At 42.7% G+C, this 25,320-nt stretch overlaps 1 long non-coding RNA gene across 4 annotated transcripts in view; it reads right to left on the minus strand.

Annotated features, from left to right (window-relative positions):
• Window positions 1-2,023: 2,023 nt before the first annotated feature.
• Gm31013 overlaps window positions 2,024-25,320 on the minus strand; it is a 59,867-nt gene continuing 36,570 nt past the window's right edge. For 2 of the 4 annotated variants that reach the window (XR_870607.1, XR_379209.1), the window contains exon 2: window positions 2,024-2,514. This is a non-coding gene — a long non-coding RNA (predicted gene, 31013). Of the gene's footprint in view, window positions 2,515-7,461; window positions 7,509-15,362; window positions 15,477-25,320 lie in introns of those variants that run through there. The other 2 variants (XR_379210.1, XR_870606.1) reach the window with 2 other exon arrangements.

The following is a 25,320-nucleotide window of genomic DNA, read 5'->3' on the forward strand; positions in this document are numbered from 1 at the left end:
AGTATCTGGAGTCTGTTAAGCAGGGAGACCTAAGGAAAGACACTGTGGAGGAGTGTCACAACTGAACACCATTGTTCACTGATTGTGTGAGTGAAGGCAAAGAATTGACTCTTTTAACCTTGTTCGCTTGACTGTAAATTGTGACAGCATCTATACAGAGTCTGGGAGATGTAGCTTTTTCGTGCAGAGCTCTGAGTCTCTGTGGGTGATCCAGCAGCTCTAGCTGAGGAAGGTACATGGGTGTGACTGTCCTGAGCACTGAAGTTTAGGATTTGGCATGTACCAGCACAGTGGTCCCCAGCATGCTACTTCTCACACCCAAACTCACTTGCCACATGAAATTATTTGGTTGTAAGGGTCCCAAGGCCTCGGAATTTGCCACACCTGTCTTTCTGAGAAGTCATGGCCCAGAAAGTAGAGATTGGGGTAATCTGACAAAGGGACATTGATGCTGCCATACCCAATTCTTTCTGTTGTAGAGCCTTACACTGGCCTACACTGGTAGCTAAAAAGGTTGGCAAAGGTGAAAATTGACTATAACCTGATTTCAGTAATGGACCTAAGTATCAGCATTCCTCCTGGGAGCTAAGCACAGGTCAGGGAGCAAAGGGAGAGCCAGGGACTGTATCCACTACGTGAGCAGGGTACGGGGGAGCCAAGTGCACACAGAAACACGTGTGCATGTCCCTTTGTTTCTATGACCACAGGAAGCCATTTCCTCCTGTTCATAGTTATCTATTGCTGAGCATCCAAGAGTCTCTAAGGCCAGGAACAGACCAACGTAAAGGTACTAGGAAGACGCTAGAATGTGAAGCCATTGAGCATCCGCGTTTGACAAGGCAGAGTTCAGGACTTGTCCTCTGGGTGCAGGGCTGTGGCTCACAAGCATTCTTCAGAGTTGCATAGCAGTCGGTGTTTAGAATCCCAGTACTACTCCACAGCCAGAGTATAATGTACTTCCTGGCAGCACTCACTCTCATAATTAGAGTGCTTTGGGGACATTAGGAGGATATGTTTATGCAAAGCTCTGAGTGCTTCTTGGATACGGTACTAGGACCTTAAAATGGCATGCTCACAATGGTGACTACATTGTGCACAATAATCAGTTGCTGCAGCAATAACCAGGATCCATGAGAGCTTGAGATCCATGAGGGTCATAGTGGTTTCTCAATAAGTCTACTAGAGTTTCTCTCTCCAACGCTTTCAGAAATGTTAGATAGCTGAAAGTTCAGATATCAGAAGCCCAATAATTAAAATGGGGGCATGTTGAATAATTTATTTTGGTTTCCTAAGTTTAGTACTCAAAACTCCATACCCAGGAAACCCCTGAGTTGCAGGCAAACTGAGATGGTTTGAGTATCTCAGTCACCAATATAGTTACCCAACCAAGGATAAATTCACTCCTAGATACCTACAGACTGAGATGCAACAAAGATCAGACACCAGGGATAAACCTAACTAGGCAATGGAGAGGGGGAGGGAAAGGAGAGTGGGGAGGAAGCACTTATTGATTTTGAGGATTGGCTTGCCTGACTCTCTGGACTGACGAGAAGAGAGCAGAGGGAAGTTTTTGTTATAACCTGTGTCAAAGGGTATCTAGAGGTAAAATTTGCTCACTCTTGAGAAACATCAGTTTGTTTCCTCTTCTGGATCTCGTCTCTAGATGAGGACCTTCCACATATGATCTGATGTATTCAATATCTAGTGATGTAAATAGCTTTAGCAGGGATAAGGGGATAGGAAGCTATGCCTTTCAAGTGACAGGGCTTAGAACAAAGCTTGACTTCCTTCCTTCTGGAAAGGACGAGATCTAGGTAGGATGTACAAGAATAGCCTATAGCTACAATTAAAAGACAAATATAGTACCCATGGTTGTACAGAACACATTTTTAAACTCTAAAGCTGTAATATTCTACAAGCCATAGAAACTCAGCATTGGGAGGAACTTAAGGGTCATACAGTCATTGCCTCCAGCTGCAATGTTTATTAATGAACTGCAATAAACCAGAGGCAACACCATTGCTCAATAGGCTCTGATTTTCCCATTGTGCATTAAGCCGAATGTGCATTAAAGGAATGTGGCATCGTCCAAGGAAGTCTAATTGCTTCTGTTTATCAAAGTACGTGTTCTATTTCCATCCTCTCTACTTCTGAAGGTCTGTGTTGATAGCACAGATCTTAGGAAAGTGGGGTTCAAAGGAGAAAAGGAGGTCAAGGAAGATGAATAGTACAAGTACAAAGAGTAGAGTCTACAGGCAAACAAAAGCATAGGAAAACAGCACTAACACAGAATACATTGAGCTAAGATACGGTATGTGTGGACAGAGGCAGGGCTGGCATGAGCCATTTGGAGGAGCAAAGACTAGCTGCTGCTGCTGGTGATGAAACCACCACCTTCACTGAGAGACATGGACGTTGGCAGTTCTGCACTAAGCAGATGCATGTCGGGATCTATTCTCCTCTCTTCTGCTCCGAATGAGGTGTCGCAGTTCCTGGACCTTGCTCTGGTCTTACCTGTAACAGCAATAAAACAAAACAACTTGGTTAAAATATTTCCAGTTCTGATGATTTTCCAGATTCTACTGGTCAGTGTCCCTGGCCACATCACTTCAAAAGAGGCCCAGCATCTCCCTGTGCTGTCTCCTTTACTTAGAACACACACTCCCGTAAAGAGAACATACCCACACATGTCTTCCCAAAGCAAATTCTGACATTTGCTTTATCAGCAAACAAACCATGGAAAGTCTCCAAACTCTCTGAAAAACAACCCATCCCTTTTCCCCAGAAAATATGAAACACACACACACACACCCCTAAACACTATAAAACTGAGCATCTGATTAACCTAAGTGGAGACATTATAACTATACATTATATGCCCATGAGGCGGCTAATACTCTGACCTCTAATAGTGGTGACCAAGTTGTATACTGAATGTACTATGCTGAAGGGAAAAAGTATTTCCAAGAACAATGATGGAAATAACCCAAATAAGTGTTTAGAAAAAAACAAGTGAATTTGAGTTTGGATCAAGCAAAATATGAAAAGGATGAATCAGAAAGAAAACACACACACCACATGCACGCAGACACACAGACAGATAGGAGTCTTTGTAAAGTTATTTGTCTTCACATAGTTAAAATGGCAGACTTTCAATTTGTGTTTCAAGTGCACACAAGATGTGTCAAATGATCCAGTTTGTAGCCTGTGACCAGCCTGGAGGGAGAATGATAAAACATTGTTTTGATTATGGACCTAAGATTGTTTCAATAAACACAGCCTAAAGCTATGTTAATATCATATTTTTAAAGTCTCTCTTTTTACTGAGCTTCATAAAGTTTTTGTTTTGGTTGAGAAGGGGTCTTGGAGGGTCTCACTTGCAGCCCTAAGCATTCCACAGCCCTACTGTTTGCTGAGTTTTTTGGTTCCTCTTGTGCAACTCCTTTGAGATGAGCTGGAGCCTAAAGCTTTTGTAACACTAGGAAATAAATCTCACTCTCAGGGTTAGTCCAAGGCCATCAGACATTAGCTGACAACCTGCAAAACTGAGTCCATGTGTCTATGACTTTGGGGTATGTCAGGGAAAGAGCATGAGATTCAGATCAAGAAACCAGACTTCAACTCTAGCCACTTCTACTTCTGGGGTTTCTCTCCTTTTGCTGTATGTTAAGTGACTGAGTCTGATATGTCACCCAAATGTGCTCACATGTTAAATGTTTAATCCCAGTTGATAGTGTTATTTTGGGAACTTCTAGAACCCTTAGGAAGTAGGACCCAGCTGGAAGAAATGAGTCACTAAGGACATGGTCACTGAAGGTTATACCAGTCCCCAGCTGCTTGCTCGCTCTCCTTCCTTCTCACCATGTGGTGAGCAGCCTTCTTCTCTACTGGCTTCTCTCATGCTGGCCTTCTGCCTCACCATGAGTCCCAAATCAATGGAGTCCAGGACTATGAGATACAACTAGGAAGCATACTCAATCTTTCTTCCCTTAAATTATTTACATCAGGTATTTGTTTTTATTTTAACTATGAGAAAGTTAACATAGTATCTAATCAGTACCATGACTAGGTGCTGAACAGTAACAGTTTTTAAGGATCTTATGATTGGGACAATGACATAATGCAAACCCAGAAAGCCTGGAGCAGTATGGCATGGGAAACGGTGAAAAATCATACAGTGCACACAGATCACAGGGAAGAGAATAAAGAAGGGAAATCTCTCTACTGTGGGAAAGGAGGGTAGGCTTCTGCTAGGAAATTACAGTAGGAATAGGTCTTCAAAAATAGGTGTCAGTCTGCCAGGCAAGTAAGGAATAAGTCGAGGGTACTCTTGGCCCAAGGAAGAGCAAGTTCAAAGACTCTGGTGAGGCAGACTGGGGGTGCTTGGAAGCTTCCCACAATCAGTCTGCTCTAATTTGATCATGAAATATATAGGAGAATAGGAGGAAAGGTGGCAGTATTAAGGGACAGGGTGGTCAGAGATATTTCTAGTGCATATACCACAATACTCTACAAGCATTCTTCATTGACTCACTTAGTGTTTCCAAAGATTCTAGGAGGAGGAAACATTTCAGGTCTTCTCTATATAATGGATAGAAAAACTGGCCTTTGAGAGACTTGTATGCTCAGCTAGTACCAAGAAAAGCTAGAACTCAAACTCTAGTTCACCTGAAGAATAATCCTTCCCACATATGACTTTATTGTTCAGCAAGTAGAGCCTACTGAGGACCATAAGCAATTTGATTCTGATAGCCTGTCGGCAGCAGAAAGTATGAGCTGAATTGAAGACAACTGTAAAGAAGTGAATAAAGAGCTGGTCCAGCTTTTATCATTCCAGTGTGTGATTTTCCCCAACATAGTCTAGAAAATGAAATGGACAGGAAGGTTGGACTGAAGGTTGTCTGTCCCCCAAGGGAAGATAGTTGACCCAACTGAAAGAGCAAAGTGCTGAATGTGGCCTGTAAAATAGAATGGTATAGAAAAAAAAAAAAAAGACTGCCTTAGGCATTTGGAACAATAAAGAGAGGAATTGAAGAAGAGATGCTTCTTGAATGGGAGGTTGAAGAATGAAGCAGAAGCAGGGAAAGAAAAGGCAATTCTAAAATGGCCAGGGGTGAGACATGGAGCCAACTGGGAACACACATTACACAGGACCATGAGCTTGCAACAGTCTGCAGAGACCGTGAAAGCAGGGTAGGGCAACAGGTGGGACCAGGTGATGCACAGCTGGACCCCAACCTTAATTCAGAATAGAGATACCTGGAGACTTCTGCAAGAAAGCCATGGAATCACAGAGCTTCCCTGTGTGTTCATCTCACTGCCTAGGTCAAGCAGAGCAGCCACTACAGGAGTCCAGTTATAAGGAGACAAGCAAGGCCTGAGCTCAGAGCTGAAGCAGAAAAAGAAGGATACCCCAAGGAACACTGAGAGAGAAAATCCACAGGACCCTGGGAACTGCGAAGACAGAGCTGGCAAGGCCAGGGGTTCAATGACTTCTAAGAATGCTTAGACAGAAATAGCCAAGTCAAAGTATGTACATGGTTTTTGGTTTTGGGGTGTGTGTGTGTGTATGTGTGTGTGTCTGTGTGTCTGTGTGTCTGTGTGTGCATGGTATTTTACTCTTGTATAAATTTTGAGCTTATTTTTAAAAATCAGAAAATATAATTAAGGAAAAGAAAATCAAGTGTTCATAGTCTCCAGGTGGCCACCCTCTTTCCTTGTGTACCCCTGGGTTCTGCTTTCATTGCAATGTACTTTAATAGGTTAATCACAAACTTGGAACTTTCCATTTTATAACTATTTTTCACTCAACTCTATAGACTAAACATCTTTCCACTGCAATCATTTTAACTCGGCATCATTTTACTCATGGAGCAGCACCCTACTTTGTGAATTTATTACAGTGTATATACTCTCTGATTGCCAAGATTCAGTGTAATTCTGAACTTGGCTTTAATTAACTTCCTTGAAGTTGGGTATCTTCATGCATCTTTATTTCCTTTAAGTGAAGTCTTAAAAGTGTAATTTGTGGGCCAAAGAAAATGTGCAGGCTTAGTGTTGTTGGAGTATACAGCCAGCTCTTCCTCCAGGAAGAATTAAGGACTTACCTTCTCAGCAGCCATTCAGGAAAGTGAAGAGAGATTTCTCCTCAGGGGAAGTGTGGGAAGTTCAGACATGGGTATTTTAAAGAGCCTGTCGGATGCAGCACTGGCAACAGTAAATAAGTGATTGGAAAGGAAGACACTGGGTTTGAAAAGAAAAATCAGGTTCCTCCTTCCTCTCAGAGTCCCCATATCCCTAGTAGACTTGCGAAATGCAGCCTTTCCTGCTGTGAGATAAAGGAACAGGAGCCTGACTTGGGGAAGACAGGAGTCAACACAAGGATGGCCTGGGCCTTCTGAAGGTCTTGTGGTCATGTGTACAAGGAATAAACTTAGTGCTGATTGCCATGACTTCTGGAAGGTGAGAAGGGCTTCTGTGCACAGCAGGTGGATAGTGGCAATTCGAGGAAACGAACATACAGGAAGAAAAGATAAACAAATGAATACATTAAGAATGATGGAAACCAGGCTTTTCGCTGGACTTCTGCATTACCCTGGGTTTTCCAGGCTTAAAAGAAGGATAGAAGACAGGCAAGGAGACAAACAGGCAGGCAAGCAGATAATCTATTAGAAGATACTGGCTTACACAAATATGGAAGCTGAACAGTCTCAACACAGCGATGTTGGCAAGTCTGAGACCCCAGAGAGTTGAGGATGTAGCTCAAGTCTGAGTCTGAAGGCAAGAGACTGGTGAGCAACTCAAAGATGCAGAGAGATCAGATCCTCTAGAGCCACTGAGGTATTTTATTCTATCAGGTCTTCAACAGATTCCATGGGCCAGACCATATCTGCAAAGGCAGACACCTTTACTTAGTCTACCAATTGGCAAAGTAACCTCGTCCCCAAATCCCCACAGACACATCCAGAACATTGTTCCACCAAATAAAATTGTATACCTTAGTGTCTTATCAGATTAACATCTAGTATTAAGCATCACAGTTACCAAAATGGCTATTGGTGTATGTGTGTGTGTATGTGTGTGTGTGTGTGTGTGTGTGTGTGTGTGTGTGTGTGTGTGTGTGTGTATCTGTGTATTCCCTGCTGTGGTGGTTTGATAGGAATGATTCCCTTAGACTCATGTGTGCTTTACCATAGGGAATTGTCATTAGGAGGTGTGGTCTTGTTGGAGGAAGTATGTCACTGTGGGGATGGGTTTTGAGGTAATGTGTATGCTCAAGGTACACCCAGTGTGACACACAGTCTTCTTCTTCTGCCTTTGGACGAAGATGTAAAACTCTCAGCTCCTTCTCTACTACAGTGTCTGTCTGTAGGATGATAATAAACTACACTTCTGAATTTCTTTGTAAGAGTTGGTCGTAGTGTCAGTTCACAGCAATAAAACCCAAACTAAGACACCTACCATTGAGAAGGAACTGAGGTCAACAGTTCTCCCACAGCAGTAAATTCATCTTGCACTCAGATTTCATTTTCCCAAATGCATTTAGTTTCACTTGAACAAACCGAGATCCCTTAGGAGAGTGACTAATTCCAGAGCTCATTAGGAAAAGCAAGAACGGAGCCTGAAACAAGCCACTGGACCAAAAGTTCATCAGGGCAAAGAATAATGGAACAAGGCAAAAGGACATGAAAGCCAGTCCAAAGAATGCTTGAGAGTCAAATTTTAGAGCATTTTAGCATGGTACATAAGAGTATAACATAATCTATTGGATAAAATAGGAACCTGTATGTATATAGATATAATTATGTGAACATGTTGAAAGTTTGGTTATGAGCAGAATAGTTACAGTGTTTCTAAGTCACTTCCCACCAACAGACTGGAAAGAAGGCTCAGTGGCTAAGAGCACTTGCTGTTATTGCAGAGAACCCATATGGGCGCTCATAACCATCTATAGCTCTAGTTCCACCAAATCTGATCCCCTCTTCTGGCCTCTGGAGGAACAGACACACACATTGTACACATACACACATACAGGCAAACACACACATATATAAAGGAAAATAATTTTAAGCTAATTTCTCATCAAAAACTCATCAATTACAAGTCATGATGGCATGATGATCATGCCTATAATCTCAACATCTAGAAAATGTAGCAGAAGGACCCTAAGTTTAAGTCTGACTTAAAATATGTAGCAAAAACATGTCTCATAAGATCTAGAGCATTTCCCTAGCATGTTTACAGTCTAAGGTTGAATCTAAAACTTACAAATCATTAGTTACAAAGGCATCCGATTTTCACATGGAAACTGAGGTCAATCCAATCAATAGATATAACTCTTGCCAAAAAGATTTTATTGGAATATAAAGCAAATCTCAAATGAGCCCTAGAGTGTTTATATCATGGTTGTCTGGTTTGAGAGTTATCCATTGATTATGTATAAGAGTGTACTCATTTGGAATATTCATGCACAAGCAGTACAGATGCATCACAGCTCCAACTCACTCTCAAATGGAGCAGGGAATAAAAGGCTCTTCTGACTGTGGTTGAGACAGACTGAAGAAAGGTTATGGTCAAGCTGATGGCATGAGCTTATAATATCAGCCATACAAAAGCAAGAGAGCTGCCCAGGCTATCTGTCCTCATGCACAAGCCAATCCTAATTAAGGATTTTTGCCGTAAAGAGACATCATAACTGTGGCAACTCTTAAGGAAAAAAATTAATTGGGGCTGCTTACATTTTTAGAGGTTTATTCTATCATCACCATGGCAATAAGTATGGTGGCATACAAGCAGATACCGTACAAGACAGGTAGCTGAGAGTTCTACATCTGGACCCCCAAGCATCAGGAAGAGAGTGACACTGGATACTGAAACTTCAAAGCCCATCCCCTACTGACACATTTCTTGCAACAAGGCTACATCTTCCTAAGAGAGCCTCTTCCTGGTGACCAAACATTCATGAGCCTATGGGCGCCATTCCTATTTAAACCATCAGAGTCTAAAAACCCTGGGTATTGATCTCACTTTTATCTGTTAGTCTATTTTCTCAACACAGAGCCTTCATAGAATACTGTCCACTTGACTGGAGGCAAAAGACTCCATCAGCTTTAGGCAAGTCCCTGTCACCATTGAATGATCAATACATTGAATATATTGAATGACCAGACCAATCTTTCACTTCCTGGGCTCTGTACAGATGTCAGTGGGGTATACTGAAAACTACTAGCCATCTGACTCCAAGTATTTAACCATATGTATGCATACATACATTTCCATGTCTACTTTACTGTATTGCCTCTTGAATGTTTCTACAGGAGCAGACCAAACTTGAGTGATACACAGCTTCCCTCCTGTCATTTGTTGAATATTTATGGATTCTATATAGACTAAAAAGATGTAGAGTTAGAAGAGGTTGTCAGAGCTGAGGTGTGCTATGTAATAAAACAAATTAAAAGAGGGGGTATTTGTTTGTTTGTGAGACTGTATTCTAATTACAAGATAGCTCATTAGCGTTCCCTCTCTCCAAGCTCTCCATCAACCCTTCTCTGCTCTCCCTCAAATTCATCTCCTCTCTTTTCATCAACTGTTATTATATGCACATATGTATTTGTATATATATATTACCAAATAACTTATTGAGTTCATATAGTGTTGCTTGGATGTGTTTAGGGAGCGACTGTTTGGCAGTGAACAGTTGGCTGAAATCTTCTTCCCTGGGGAGGGCTACCTCCCACACGCCCATCCTTACTCAGTTGCCTATAGTTCTTTCTGAAGGGTGAAGCCTCAAGAGCTTTTTCCACTCCAGTTTGACAGGTCCGTTGGTGCCCTCCTTGTTTACCTCATGCTTGGGTAGTCATGTAGGTGAGATTTTATGGGTATAGCTTCTGATGTTTCGAGGGGACACAGTCTCACAGCAATGTTCCTGATCTTCTGGCTCTTACAATCTTTCTGCCTCCCTCCTTTGAAATGTTCCCCGAGCTTTAGGTTTGGGGGTATTTTGTAGATATATTCAATAAGATTGGCTCCCACACCTCTGCATATTGATTGGTTGTGATTTTCTGTAGTGGTCTCTGTTGCAAAGTTAAGGTTTGTTTTTGGTTTTGTTTTTTTGAAGACTACACTTATCTGGGGGTATAGGACAAATGTTTATGGATTGTTATTAGAGAATATGCTAACTTAATATGTTAATGGTTGTAGATTCTCCCCCAATAACCATAACTTCACTAGTACTGATCAGTCAGCTAGGTTTTCAGTACCAGGTATGGTCTCCTTCTTATTGAGTGAGTCTTAAGTTCAATTAGAGAGCTGATGGCTACCACCAAGAAATGTGTGCCACTAGTGCATCTGTAGGGTTATTGTGCTGTGTTGGTTATAGATATGGTTTATTGGTATCATATGGTTGTAGGACTGTATGTTGCCTCTCTCCTTTGGAAGCTTGTGTGGTGTCTACTGATGCCAAGAAAGCTTGTCTTCAGTGAAAGGACACTCATGTCAATTCCAGATCAGGGGTTCTGGGTCAGATTTCTGAGATACATGGTGTCTTCAGCAATAGGGACTTACCTTCTGCCTACAAGAGGTAACCAAGGGCAACAGCAATAGACTTTATGTCTTAGTCTCTTGGACAGTGCTGACAAGCAACTCAGAGGGCTTTCTCATGTCTGCTGCTGGGATGTTTGTCAGGCTCTTGGACAAAATGCAAAGAGGGGATTTTTAAAAGAAGACAATGAATTTATCAACACAAAAGTGTCTGGCTAAGATAGATGTCATTCGCCTTGATCCTTGTCAGGTCTTTTGAACGCCATAGAGCAGTGGGAATGGAAGCCAAGTAATGAGACGCTGAAGTGGTAAAAGCAGAAACTTCATGCATCCTTCAAGTAAGGCTTTATCCACAGGAAGTTCTATTGCAGGGGAGGGAGGAGGTGTCAGACAGTGAGGCATGCAAGCCTTTAAGCAGCATTCTTCTTCTTAGACAGGTAACAGGTCCAGGCCTGTTTGTCTTGTTAGATCTTGTATCTTACAGACCATGAAAACATGGAGGCTCCATTAACTCTCTCAGCAAGCTTGAGCTCTTACAAATCTCCAAATCTACAGAGCCTACAAGTGACCTTGAAATTTTGAGTTCTCCTTGCAGCAGAGAAACTAGATGTTTTGAACATTGAACAAACAAAAACAAAACAACAACAACAAAATTCTTTGTGGGGAAGAAGGTTATCTCTAAGTAGCCCATGAGGGGCTTCAAAGGAAACCCTCTATTGGAAATAACCAGGTTTCTACTGAAGTGAGAAAAGGGACAGGCCTGGGACAAATCTTGGGATGTGGACTCACTCTGTGGAATCGCAGAATGTTTAATCTTAAAGAGAAGAGGGCTCAGAGATTGCATCTTGGTCTTACATAGACAAGAGAACATTCCAGAGGTGACATACAGAATTGCTGCAACCCTGCAGGATGTTTTGTTTTTACAAATGAGTTTTCTAGGAGGAAAATGTCTTTCCTCCTTTACTGCCCTGTCCATCTCTAATGTTGGAGTAAGGATAAGCCACAAGCAGAAAGACAGCATAGGGAAGCAAGCCCACAGATCTAGAAATCACAAGAAAACTACCCACAGAGAGCCAGAGTCTGCTCACAGGAGGTGCTGAGGAGTGGGTCACTGCAAGCCACCAAAAAATTAACCCCTGAGTGGCCTGAGACATCAAAGTCCATAGTTGCTACCAACCCTTGCTTTTCTTTACCAGAAACATCCACTCCCACCAGGAGGAATTCCTGAAGAGCATCACATGACTAGAGGCCCCATGATGTGTCACCAAAGATACTAGACTATAAATAAAGGATAAAGCATGAGAGAAAGGTCAAGCTCCAGGAAAAGACTTCACATAAATCCTCGTGATCCCTGTTGTTCCATCTAGGAGGCGATTAAGTGTAAAATACTGATCTTGAATGGACTCCAGCCAAAATTCACACAGCTTAAAGGCTTTCTGGAAGGCCCTGTTTTTTCAAAGAAGTTGGTTAGTTATAGCAGCACTGGTGGGTGATCTTAAATGAACAGGGGTGGGTAAGCAGTTTAATGAACCAAGTGAGCTATTCCAGTTCTAGCTGAAAATTGGTATCCAATCTGTTGTAAAGTAGATGTTGGTTCTAGGACACAGACAGTATAGTCGTAGCAGGTAGTAGTATAGGTGTGCTGAAATGAGAGGAGTTTTTTCTTATATACTTTATGAGGTTAGAGGAAGGGGAATTTTCAGGTAAAAAGCACAAATGAGTTCGAAGTCTGAAAAACAGACTTTTGACTAAATCCTAAGTGTCGAGCAGGAATAGCAAAATCTAGAAACAGGATAAAAGAAGATTATGTAGACAAACACTTGAGACCTTATCTGTTCCAAGAGAGAAAATTCAACTTGTTTTAAAACAAACTGATAACATGATCACACTCTGAGTAGCCCATTCTTGTGAGATCTAACCTACTTCCTGGAGATGAGTATCAATCTCTATCAGAGGTGTGGCAGGCAATGTCCTAGTCATTCCTCATAGCACTATCTTTGTGTCTAGTAGGTTTGCTTATTTGCAGGTTTGTTTATTATGAAAAAATACACTAGACATAAAATGTATCATTTTAATTATTTTCAAATGTGCAATTCCAGTAATATTAAGTATATTCACTTTGCTATACCGCCTTTGTAAGTTTCAAAGTCTACATCACTGGTAGAAGTGGGACCCCGTGGTGGTACCATCATTCCCACCCACACCCACACTCAGGCTCTCTCAGAGAACTTCTGGCACTTTTCTTTCTGCATAACACAGAGTGGTTTGAACACAGAAGTAAATAAAGCCCAGGCTTCTCTGCCCCAGACTTTCATCTAGTGTCTAGTTTGTGTGAAACTTGACATCTTTCACCTGCTTCTGACACATACTTCCCAGGCTATGCCTTAAACAGGCCCCGCTTAGCTGACATCTGCCTTTCTGACCTGCCTGGCTCTGCAGGGCATCTGGGATCTGGAAGAAAGGGTGTTGTCAGGATGCTGTTCCTGGCACAGAAAAGTAGGTCTGCTGCCTAACATAGCATGGGCCGAGGTGGGGTTCCTAGTTCCTTTCCCAAGGCCTTTGCTAACGCTCTGTGGGGTTCTTTAGGAAGTTACTCTGTGCTTCACTGTCAGGAACAAGAATAACAGATCCAGTTTCTATATAGTTCCTTGCTGGTGATTCATATGACCCCGAACATTTTAGGTCTTCCAGATGCAAAGTAAGAACGGTTAACTCTATTTTAGGAAAATGGTCCGGATTTTGGTTGATGATAGCTCATGTTGGCATCATTTTCAATAGATGCCAGCCAATATGCTTGATGATCTGGGCCAGATTATCAATAAATAGATCTTAGAAACATTTGCCAGGCACAGTGCTTGCAAAGTTCCTAAAGAGCCTGATAAACAGGAATCCTCTCCGGCCAAATGTATTTCTTAATGTGACCTAAGTCTCTATCACGGGAAGCTGGGCAAGCCTTTGCAACTGGCCTAGCAAGCCCTTTTAGCGTATTTACTTAAGATCAACATCTAGAGAAGAACCCACAGGCACCCCTCCTATGTTCTCTCCCCATGATGGCAAGCCCTCATGCAGGTCTTCTTTCATATGTCCCCTGCAATGGCAGGAAGAGGCCGTGAAGAGACCATAGAGAGGAAGTCAAGGAGACAGGGACCATCAAGAATAGAGGGTCGGTCTTCCCCCTCTCCCTCTCACCTATCCTCACTCTGTCAGAAAACAACCTCCTTCAGAGATGCCACCCTTCTGTTCTGAGTTTGTGGCCAAGACTCCTAAATCTCTGGTCATGAGAATACCTGGAGGCATCTGGGATGAAATCAAGTTCTCCTCATATATTTAAGGAAGGGGCCTCGGGAATATATGCATGGCTTTCTCCTATGAGTAGTTTCCTAGTACTGTGTTATCATTACAGCTAAAAATACTCAACCATCAAACAACAATCAACCCCCAACATATTCTTTGGGTGTATTAATGGAACACAGAACAGCAAAGAGATCTCTTCCTCCCTATGGCTGATCACATCTGTAATAATTCTTGCTTCTCGGGTTTCACCATTCTCAGGTATTATCATTCAAGAGAAGTATTGATACATAAAGAATCTTCCCTAGCTATGATTACTGTTGCTATGATAAAACAAAATGACCAAAAGCAAGGAGGAGAGGAAAGGATTTATTTGGCTTGTATTTCCACATCATAGGCCATCACTGAAGAAAGTCAGAGCAGGAACTCAAGCAGAACAGGAACCTGAGGCAGGAGCTGATGCAGAAGCCATGGAGGATGCTACTTACTGGCTTGCTCATCATGACCTACTCAGCCTACTTTCTCATAGAACCCAGGACCTCCAGAGCTGGAATGGCACCACCCACAATGGGCTGCTCCCCCGGCTCCCTATCAATCATTAATTAAGAAAATGCCTTACAGCTGGATCTTATGGATGTCTCAATTCCTCAGTAGAGATTCTCTCCTTTCAGATGACTCTAGCTCATGTCAAGTTGACATAAAACTAGCTTGCATAGAATCTTTGAAAAAACAAGGCCTGTGGCTTCAGTAAAGAAAATTGTTACTGCCTTGGAATGGATAATTAGGCAAAAGTCATGAAAGATGCCTTCAAATTCTCAGAGACTTGTCACATGAAGCAAAACAGGAATGAGGTTAATGGGTAGATACTCCAGTCCTGTATTACTAAAAATCCTCCAGCAGAATGGTCTGAGAAGTGGACTGGGTATGTTTCATGGCTCTGGGGCCATTTAAACAGCCACTAGATGACAGCCTGGCATTAAACACTGTAAATTCCAGCACTGAGAAGTAGTTCAAGAAAATGATATCTAAGCACTATATATCGTTTAGTTTTCTAGTCTTACAGATAAAACAGCACCCAGAGCAGGAATCCGTTTCTGCAGAGTGATAGCCCTCAGAAAACACAGCTGCTTGGAATTCCCCATTCGAGTAGGGTGAATAGAAATGGGAAGACAGACTGGGTTGGAGCTCTTAACAGGGGAGAGAAGAGGCTAACGGAAGGGAAAGAGATCACAAGGCATGTACATATAAGACAATTCCCAAGAGTTGGGAGTGGGGTTGATGGCCTCTAGAGGGGCTTTATGAGGAAAGCTCCCCAATAAAATGAAAAGACAAACCTCATTGAGGAATTTATAGCTCATAAACAAAAGCCTGGGAACCTAACTGTGGGGCATAGGGCTAACCCTGGAAAGTAGGCCTGCTTTTATCAACTACCCCAAGTCCCCAGGCACTTTCTCACCTTTAATTAACAAGGAGATGAAGTAGACACCGAGAAACTCCCTGTAGTTCAGCCCCTAGGAAGAATCCCTTCTCACCTGATGTCTTCTGTATCCAGCAACAGAATGGAAACAAAACAGAAATGCAGGCACTGACCAACACAAAAATTCAAGGCGCTAATGATAGCCAAGGCGCTGATGATGACGACTGTGATAAGCCAAGAGCAGAGACACAGGAATCCCAATCCTGAGCCTGACTTTTCTTTGTGCTGCCCCTGTCAGTGGGCCAACCTAAGCATCTTAACTTACCAAAGTAAACTCTCCATTCTCCATCAAACATCAGAACGGAACCACAACTCAGCCCCTTCTTTGATGATAATAAGCCACTCCCTGCACGTGCCCCAGGTCTTACTCTACAGTTTGGGAAGAGATGGCACAATACACTCACTTCATGAATTTATGACTTAAAATTGAAAAACAAGAGGTGGGGTGTGTATAGTGAAATTCTGGAGTTGGACTGCCAGAGTTTGAAATCTACTGCCGTCTTTTGCTGAAGACTAACTGGGCAAAGTATTTGACTTTTCTAGACCCCCCCAACTTCTTCATCTACAAAAGAATAAATTTTATAGTACCTAACTCAATGTGGTGCCAGATATGCAGATGTGTGCTTTGGGAAACTAACAACATTCCCATAAAGCTTTCATACCCTACTTTGGTTAACTCTTTTGACTACATAGCTTACAAAATCAGTACTGAATGCATGGCATTTCCCTGCCACAAGGTCAAAATAAGGCTGCTACTAAGTGCTGGATGAGATGAAACTGTCCTTCTATCCTATAAGATGGAGCCAGGCTAGCTCTAGACCATGAAGGAGACCACAGAAGGAGAAGTGGTCTCACCTAATATACAATAGTGCTGACGGCCTGAAAGATCAGTAAGTGACCTTGCCTTGGAAGGTAAATCCTAAATTGATTTTAGAGTTAATATCTGTAATCCCAATACTCAGGAGACATAGGCAGGAGGACTGTCACAAGTTCAAGGCTAATTTCAAATACATATTAAGTTCCAGGCTAGCCTGGGGTATATAGTAATATCCTATCTCAATTTTAAAAGTAATGAAGTGTAAAAGTCTGCCTGATTCACACAGGACCTGTTTATTTTCTTAGGCTTGGTCTTCTAGATTTACCAGGGACTCTGAGACAAGATCATTTAGTCATTAAGTTAGCCTTTACTGATGACCTAGAGGCAGACACCACACACATGGGCAAACAAACACAGGCAAGGTCAGAGAGGAGAGACAGAGTGCATAAAGAGCCTAAGAAATACTGTGAAAAGCAGAAAGACAGTAGTTGTGCTCAGCAGCCAGCCCAATACTGTCTCTTCTTTGTATTCTGAGAGGCTCCCTCAAGCTTCAGCCTCCATCCTCCTCAGAACCCTTTTCCTAGGAAAGTAACTTCTGTTCACTTAGAAACCAAATCCATGTTGCACATGTGACAGCCAGCATCTACAGTACCATATACTACAAGAGGCAAAATTTCCCATCATAGACTTGATTTTTTGATGCTGTATAGTATCACGCCTGCATATGATGCATTGTTATTACATTTACCTCGCGTCCCTCTCTTGTCCCATTCAAGCCAAGTCTTTTCTTCTGTCATGTAGGCCCTGCTTCTGTCTCTCTGTCTTCAGACTTGGTATGGTTAATCACAGCTGCTGTGCGTTCATAATTGTATCAGCCATGCTATATCCAGACTAGAGTACCCAACTACACTCTTCCTCGTCCTTTGGTACCCATAGATCTCTGCCCCTTCTCCTTGATATTCCATAGAAAGGGTAACATAGATGAGCCACTTGAAGCCACCCAGTAGCCAAATATTCTTCAGGATTCATCCAGTTATGGATTCCCATTTGACCATTGCCCACTGCCAAAAGAGGCTTCTTTGACAAAGGCTGAGAGTTGCACCCACTCCCTGAGTATGAGCCCAAGTTCAAACCAGATAAAAGCCCAGCATGGAGAAGGAGAAGTGGACAAAAAGTCCTACCTTTAACCAAGAAACTATTTGCTACCTGCTGCGGTAGAGGAACTCTGTTTCCTTCAATGGAGTGACACTGGATAGATCAACCATGTTCCAGAGCAGGCCCCAAGCCCAGCTATAGTAAGCCAATGCAGAATAGAAGTCATGGTTGGTTGGAAAGGTTTGTTTGATTGTTTGTTTGTTTGTTTGTTATGTTTTCTTCTGTGAATATGTATGTTGTATATTTGTTCCTCATTTGGAGTATTGTTATCTTACTTGTTGGATTGTTTTTGTTTTTCTTTGGGTAGGAGGTTTGTTTTTTGGTTTTGGGGTTTTTTTGGTTTTTTGTTTTGTTTTGTTTTGTTTTTGACAGAGGGAGACAAAGAGAGGAGGGGAGAGGGAGAGAGAAGATGAAGCTGGATGGGTAGGGAGGTTAAATGATCTGAGTTGATTTGGGGGGAAGATATAACTCAAATATATTGTATCAAACATAAAACGTCACTTAAACAAAAATATGTATTTAGAAGACAATTTACAATTTCTGTTTGGCAAATATTAATAACAGCTTTCCCTATAGGGCCTATGACCTCTCTTTTGCCCCTGACCCTAAGCCATAAGATTTTGACCAGTTCTATAGTTCCAGGAATGGAGTTGGCCTAAACCTGAGTCAGGAAGTAGTTTATCTCCCAGAACATTGATGCCACGATTGCACTGGTAAACACATCCTGCTAGGTAGCTCAGGGTGGAAGCATAAGGCCCTACAACGGGGTATAACTCTGCTCTGATGCTTCTATAAGAAGTGATTGTAGTCAAAGAGAATTCCTAGACACTCGTGTTCCTCACCACTGCTTGTGCTAGGCCAGAGGATTTGTGAACTTTCAGAACTTCTCCTGTCTCCACCTCCCATCTTGCAATAGAGCCTAGAATTACGGACACACACAATCATTTGGTCCCCACATTTGTATGGCAAGCGCCTTACCCACTAAACCATCATGCTGGCCCAAGTCTTGAATCTTATTAGGCTCATAGGGCATTTCATCCCTTTTTCAATTAATGTCATTTATCAAGAATATAAATTCCATGAGGGACAAGACTTTCATTCCCTGATACAAGATCTAGACTAGTACCCGGCACATAGTAGGAAGTCAGTGACTATTTGCTCAGTAAAATAATTATTTTTAAGTAAGGAGTAAATGAGAAAAAAATTTAATTATGTTTTCTCTACACCTTCAATTCTACCCACTTACAATTGCCTACACAGGGCCAGACAACTAACTGGAACTCAATCAATATTTGCTCAGTGTAAGAGCTGAGTGAATAAACAAATAATATAGATTTGGCATTTGGGGGTGTATCAATCTGATACATGGCCAAATCTAAGCACCATATGTTAAACAGCTAAGTTCCAGCTTACTAGTAAATTATGCCATTAATTTCATCTCCACTACAATAAATAATATCCCCCAAGACCACAGTGATAATAAAACTCTGTCACTACCAAGCTAACAATCATACAGTACTTGTTAAAACTTGCTGTCTCCAAATAATACAATCATGTGATTCTTATATATCACTTCAGTAGTGACTTTGAAGAGTCAGCTGTAGCCACACAAGGGTTGGGAGGCCATTGCAGCCAGCCTTTGTGCCCAGTCTCCTGGCACTGACTACAGAGCTTTACTCTTTCAACTCTTGCCCAGGAAATGCTGTAAGTGTACCAGGAGACACAGTGACAAGACCCGGCACACACAGCATGAGAAATGTCAACAGAAACACCCAATGAGACCCAGGCAGGCCTGAGGCATAGGCACAGAAGAGTGGGATTTCCACCAATTTTCCTCGTGTTTGCTGGCCACTAACGTCTCTTAAAGAAATTCCCATTGTTCCAGAATTGCGGGCTCTGTGTGTTAGAGACTGAAATCCATACTTTCTAAGTATGTGTTTAATTCTATTTAACTCGGGCAATTGTGTGAATGATTGCATTGTTATTAGAAACATATTTTAACATCTTAATGACTATGAAAGAGATTTATAGCTATTAGAGACTTGCTAATCCTCAGTAAGTATGGTTTTAATTGGGTTAGTATCACATATACAATACTTGTCTTATTGATTCTAGGGTGAATTTGAGCCTTCACAGAAAGCCCTATGGTTGACTTCATTTCCTTGGAGTTCTTTGAGTGACATTTAAAAACTGGAGATTCAAACAGGGGGTCTTTCCACCCTGCATGGGGAAAAAAGCCTGAGAACAAGACTGAGTGCAGCAAGCCCAAGCAATGGCGGGTATCCCCGAATAACTGAGAAGATTCTGGGTGGAGGACTAGGAGATCAAAATCTACATCTGCTTCTACTACCAATTATCCCTGTGGCTCTGTCCAAGTCACTTAACCTTTCTTAGTCGTGGTTTCCTCATTGCCAAGTGGGGATAATCCTCACATTTTCTGTGGTAGGAAATGTGATCTGTGAATGTGTGGGCCATGCTGTGACAATCATATAGTATGGCGGTCTAGGCCTGAGGAGAGCTAGTCTGGGTTCTGCATTGAACAGAACTACCATGTGCATAACATTTAACCTCTAACCCTCAGTTTTCTCATTTGTACATCATGGATGATGTTGATAATGGTGATGACGGTGATTATGATTATGTTGATGGTGGCAATGATAATGCCAAACTTTTAAAATTTGGCAAGTTTAATGATTTGTAGAAATGTTCACACGGAACCTAGTACGAATAAGACGCTTCTGTCCGCAGTTCAATCCATTAGGTATGCACATTCTTTTGTAAGATGAAATTCTAGACAGTTGGGAAACTTCAGAACTGCAGTCATTCTGTTCTGACAGGGCACACAGGCCTGCACTACCATGTGTCCCTGCATTCCAAGGCCTGGGCCCCCATTTCACACCCTTTCAATTGCTGCTTGATCGAAAGTCCTTGACAAACTTCCAATTAAAATGTTCAGCATGACAGGCGGCTGGAGAGAAATGTCACCAAACTCGGGGACACAGAAAGAGACTCTGTTTGAATTGTGTATGGCTCTTTCAAGAGCAAAGCAGTAGAGAAAGGTTTGGGTCAGCAGAAATTTCTTTAGGAGCCAGTAGCTTTCGAAGGAAGAAAACAGCTGCCTGGGAGTGACCTTCATTCCTGAGCATGCGGCTATCACTGTAGGCACTGGGTAAAATGTGACCTGCCTGGGTGCAGAGGTGCCCACCTACAACCAACCTATGGCGTCATCTCTCACCCTTCATTCCCCAAAACCTTCAAACCTCATAACAAATTAACTTCCACAGATCCACAAGAAAACACACACACACACACACAAAACAAAAACCAAACCAAACCAAACCAAACAAAACAAAACAAAACAAAACAAAACAAAACAAAACAAAAACTATGACACAAGCCCACAGTGGAAGGGAAAGGCTCAAAAGACAAGGGGCAGCAGCCAGAGCCAGGCGGGCACTGAGAGCATGTGGGGCTTTTGGTTTTCTTGACTAAACAGTGACATTGCCCACTCTTCTATCACCCCCGCCCACCCTCTCCAACATTCCCTCCTCCCCACTAGGGAAAAGGTACAGAGAGATTAGCTACATAAACCAGAAAGGCTTGTAAAGGAGCCTGAGAATTAAATACTCAAGAATGTTTTGGCCGAGCCACTGACCCATTTCCCACCCTGCGAAGTCCAGGGAAGGCAGAGGGGGTAGAAAGAAAAATAAAGCACCAGGGGCAAACAAAACCAAATTATTAAGTTCTTTTCATTAAATAAACAGGCTCCATCTGACGGAGCCTTTCCCTGGAGTCCTGGGATGCCATCAGTCCTGGGAAATGACTTGAGGGAAAAGAAAAAAAAATACAGCAACAAAGAGGCCTTGGTCTGGACTGGAGTGAGAGAGGCCACAGAGCCCATTCACCCAGTGAGAATGCTGGAGGAGCCATGACATAGACAGAGAGTGGGGCGGTGAGCGCGGCCTTGGTGTGGACCAGGAGGTGGGATGGAGGATCAACACTTTATACTTTGCCTTTTAACCCTAGGCACACATACTTCTGACAGAAAACAGCCAGATATGAATGCCCAGACTCAGTCTCTAGTGACTATAGTCTAGTCTCTACTGCCTCTGGTCCCCTTAAAAGACTGTGACCCCGTCCTTTGCTTTCCCCTCTGCTTCACTCTTCCTTTATACATCCTCTCCTGCATGTCTGTCAAGCAGCCTCCCATCTTTCTTTCTGCTGGTCCCCTGAGCCATCTGACTGCTGATGCCTATTCCTTCCATACCGCCTTGCCTTCCAAAGCTGCCTTCCCGTCTCCAAACCCATGACCAGCACTCTGTCAAACACTGATGTAAGCATGGATACTCTTCTTAGCCCCTCTGCTACCAGCCTTTGCTAGGCTATGTCGCCCGCCACAATCCCAGGAGTATTACTGTGCATCAGGAACATGGTCATGTTCTAGTTGAATATAGATCATCACCAGCCCATTTGCTGCCTCAGCAGGGTACATGGGACCTTTCACAGGAAATCCCCTACCTTCTTCTACAGCCTTATTTCCCATCTTTTAATGCCAAAGACCCTCACACCACTGCCATTGCTTTTGACCATTACCAGGCTCTTCGACCCTGGCCCATGACTCTTGGTGTGTCCTGCTGTTCTTCCAGCCTGGAAGTCTGTTGCTACATCTCAGCCTGGCTCACTCCTCATTCATCTTTCAAGGCCCACTTATATGAAGACTTCTGCTACGTGAGGCCCGACTCCATAAGCCACAGTGAACTTCCTCCCCTCAGATCTCAGTCATTACCCCTCAGTACGAGATTACCCCTCACTGTGATTCCACCACCAGTAGAATGAGATTTTCTCTGGACTTTCCCTTGAGTTTCATTCATGTTCACTCCACCATGGCACCACTAGAGGAACTTACTTCTTAAATGTTATACTAACTGAATGAACAGAACAGAAAATATGAGCGGTCAACTGAGCAGCGCAGACTTGGGCAAATGACTGCCCTGCAAGGCTCAGTTCATCACCATGAAATGGAGGGCTGAGTAGAAGCTTTCAAAGTTGCTTCCCAGGTCCAGCTTTCTAGGGTTTTATGAGTTTTCGCTGAGAGACACTGGTGGACTACAGTTTTCTGTATGAGAACCGAAGCAGTGCGCTGTAAATAACGTCAGGCAGCCAAGAGCCTTCTGTAAACACAGAGGCTCGGGCCACTCAAGAACAGGCAGGTTTATGCAGAGGTAATCCAGATGTTTTCACTAAGAGCATAGCCATGTACAGTATCCAAGCATCGTATTAGACCTTGTAACCCGATATGTCTGCAGAAATCCAGTCCCAACCCTTCAGGAGAGGGAAATTGATGAAAGAGCTCAGGAAGAAAGAGAAACTACTCAAAAGCAGGTGGGAAAGTGAGCAAGTGGGGAAGCGGCCACAAGACTTCCCAAACACTGCAGCCTGTCAGCCCCAGCCTTCTCTTCTAGGACACGACACCCTGACACAACCACAGCCCTTCATGTTAGCCCCCACTCTGCTCCTGTTATGCAAACCAGCCCCCACATTCCTGTCTGTCCTATTTCTCTTCCTTGGAAGGCTGCTCCCCCCCCACACACACATAACCACACAGGGTACATTCTTAGTGCCCACCCAATAGTTCACTCCTTAACCACCTCAAGTCCAAGGAATCAATCTCTTTCCTCCTCCTCTGTCTGGCTTGAGTATCCTGCTTACTACAATGCCATATATAACAGTACCTGAAAACTAGAAGACAACACAGGTTTCTCAGGGTTGATATGAAGCATATTAAGAACTAAATGAAACCCATAGGTTTGAAAACCCCTGCACTTAATATAGTAAAGGACTCAGATGACCAAAGTGCCAGATAGATGGATGGATGGACAAGAAATATTCTAGGATATGTTGAAGTGCGTGGCTGTTGGATTAGGGAAGATTTTCTTTGGTGGTTGAAGAAAATGATTTCCTGTGTACTTGAACACCGCACAAACTTCTGAGAAGGACCAAATGTCCTTCCCAAAGATACAGACAACATTTTGCCCATAAGCATACCTTGGATTTTTATTGATTGTTCTGAATAGAGTCAGGATTGTCTTTTAAAGAAAACAAGAAGGAGCACAGGGGCCAAGGAAGCCTCTGCAAAGGGCAAGTCTCTGCAAAGAGGAGGTCTCTTGGCAAAGACGACCTGAGAGCCTGAATGAAAGAGACTGAGACAAGGAGGCATGTAAAATTCCAAGGCTCCAAAGAGCAAGTGCAACGGGGGAGCTGGGCAGGATGAATAACAGCTTCAAATAAAAGCTGAGGTCTCGTTAAGAATGGAAACAATTAGTGTGGACGGTGTCGGGTCACAAGCACTAGACACGGAGCGAGCGCATTTGGTTTCAGAGTCATTTTTCTATGAGGGGAAGACCATAATGGGAACAAAGGCGAGTTTTGTCAGAAAATATTCATGTAGTCACTAGACTAAGGCAAAGCTTCTATCCAGAGATGCTGTGATTACAAATGTGATTAGCTGAAACAAGTAATTTTCTTCCCCTTGCTTGATCCAAAAAAAAAAAAAAAAAAAAAAAGTAACAAACTAGGGAGGGAGAAGAAGGAAATAAGAAAGAGAGACAATCACCAAGAGAGGCCACCTTTCTTTCCACTCTGGATGAAGGCCAGGAGGATATACCCTCCATTTCTTAGCCCCTTCCCAAACCCTGCTCTTGGTAGATATGTAGCAAAACACAACCAATTAGCCACTTTGCGATTTATGAAAAACAGAACTATGTGAGGGATAAAACCTAAAGGAAGTCTCTCTCAAGAAGTGTTGGGTTGCCGGTCTCCCTTCAGCTCCCCTCCTTTCGGGAAACAGCACACTTCACTTTAATGAGATTATCTTGTCTTCTTTCATGACAGCTCTGGCATTTGTGGGAAGACCATATCGCCAGCATGGATTAATGTTCCCTTCCTGAGAGTCCCACGAGCTGTTTTACTCCATCAGGAGAACAATACTAGTCTATCTTCACTGCTTGTCTGCGACAGGAGAAGGAACGAGAACCAAACAAGAGGAGCTAGGGTTTTCTTTCTGCCAATGCCTTTAACCCCAGGAAAATAGATTAGGAGGAACATCAAAGTAAGCCTTGAAGGAGGCGGGGCTATGGGGGGTATGTCAGAGAGACTTCAGCTATACAAAAAAAGAAGTAAGAAAATCACTTTTTCTTAATGATGGCAGAAACATTGTGCCTGGAATTAGTAGATGCATAGTCTATATCTGTTGAGTAGATGGATGGGTGATTGGATGGGTGAGTGGCTGGGAGTTGAGTGGATATGTACATGAACCAAAGACTAAGTGGATATATGAGCGAGTGGCTGGGCTTGTGGGTAAGTGGATGCAGGTGGGTGGCTAAATCTGGAAGAATGGATAAGTTGATAGACAGATGACTAGATCTGTGGAAAGTATGACTATGACTGAAGTAGGTCACTACTTTTTCCTCACATAACGCTTTTATTGATTGTCCAGGAGTGTCACATCATGCACCCCAATTACAACCCCTTCTTAGTCCTTCCATGTCTGCCACCCTCTTGTTATCACCCCTCCCAAAAAAAGAAGTAAATAATAAAAAAGCAAATAAACAAGTCCAAGTTGTGTCTTCTATACACTCGATGGAGCAAGGTCAAACTCTTAGGCCTGCTCCTTAAATAGAACTGAGTCCCTCCCCTCTTGCAGCTCTGCCAGAAGCCATCAGTTGTGGAGAACTCTCTTTAACACCCCCATCACACTTTTTTAGGGAAAAAAAATAGCTTTTTATTGACTCTTTGTGAATTTCCTATCATGCACCCCAATCTTCCCACCCCTTTGCATTTGCCCTTTGCCATTTCATCCCCCCCAAAAGAAGATATAAATAAATAAATAAATAAATAAATAAATAAATAAATAAATAAATAAACAAATTCTTGTCATGGAAGGCACAGTGTCTCACAGTGTGTCACACAGTCTACCCCTTTGTCCAAATATCTTTACTTGCAAATTTTCACTGCAATGAGTTATTGGTCTGGTTCAGGCCGC

The sequence above is a fragment of the Mus musculus genome, chromosome 9, assembly GCF_000001635.26.
Source record: "Mus musculus strain C57BL/6J chromosome 9, GRCm38.p6 C57BL/6J".
In the NCBI taxonomy this organism is placed as follows: Eukaryota; Metazoa; Chordata; class Mammalia; order Rodentia; family Muridae; genus Mus; species Mus musculus.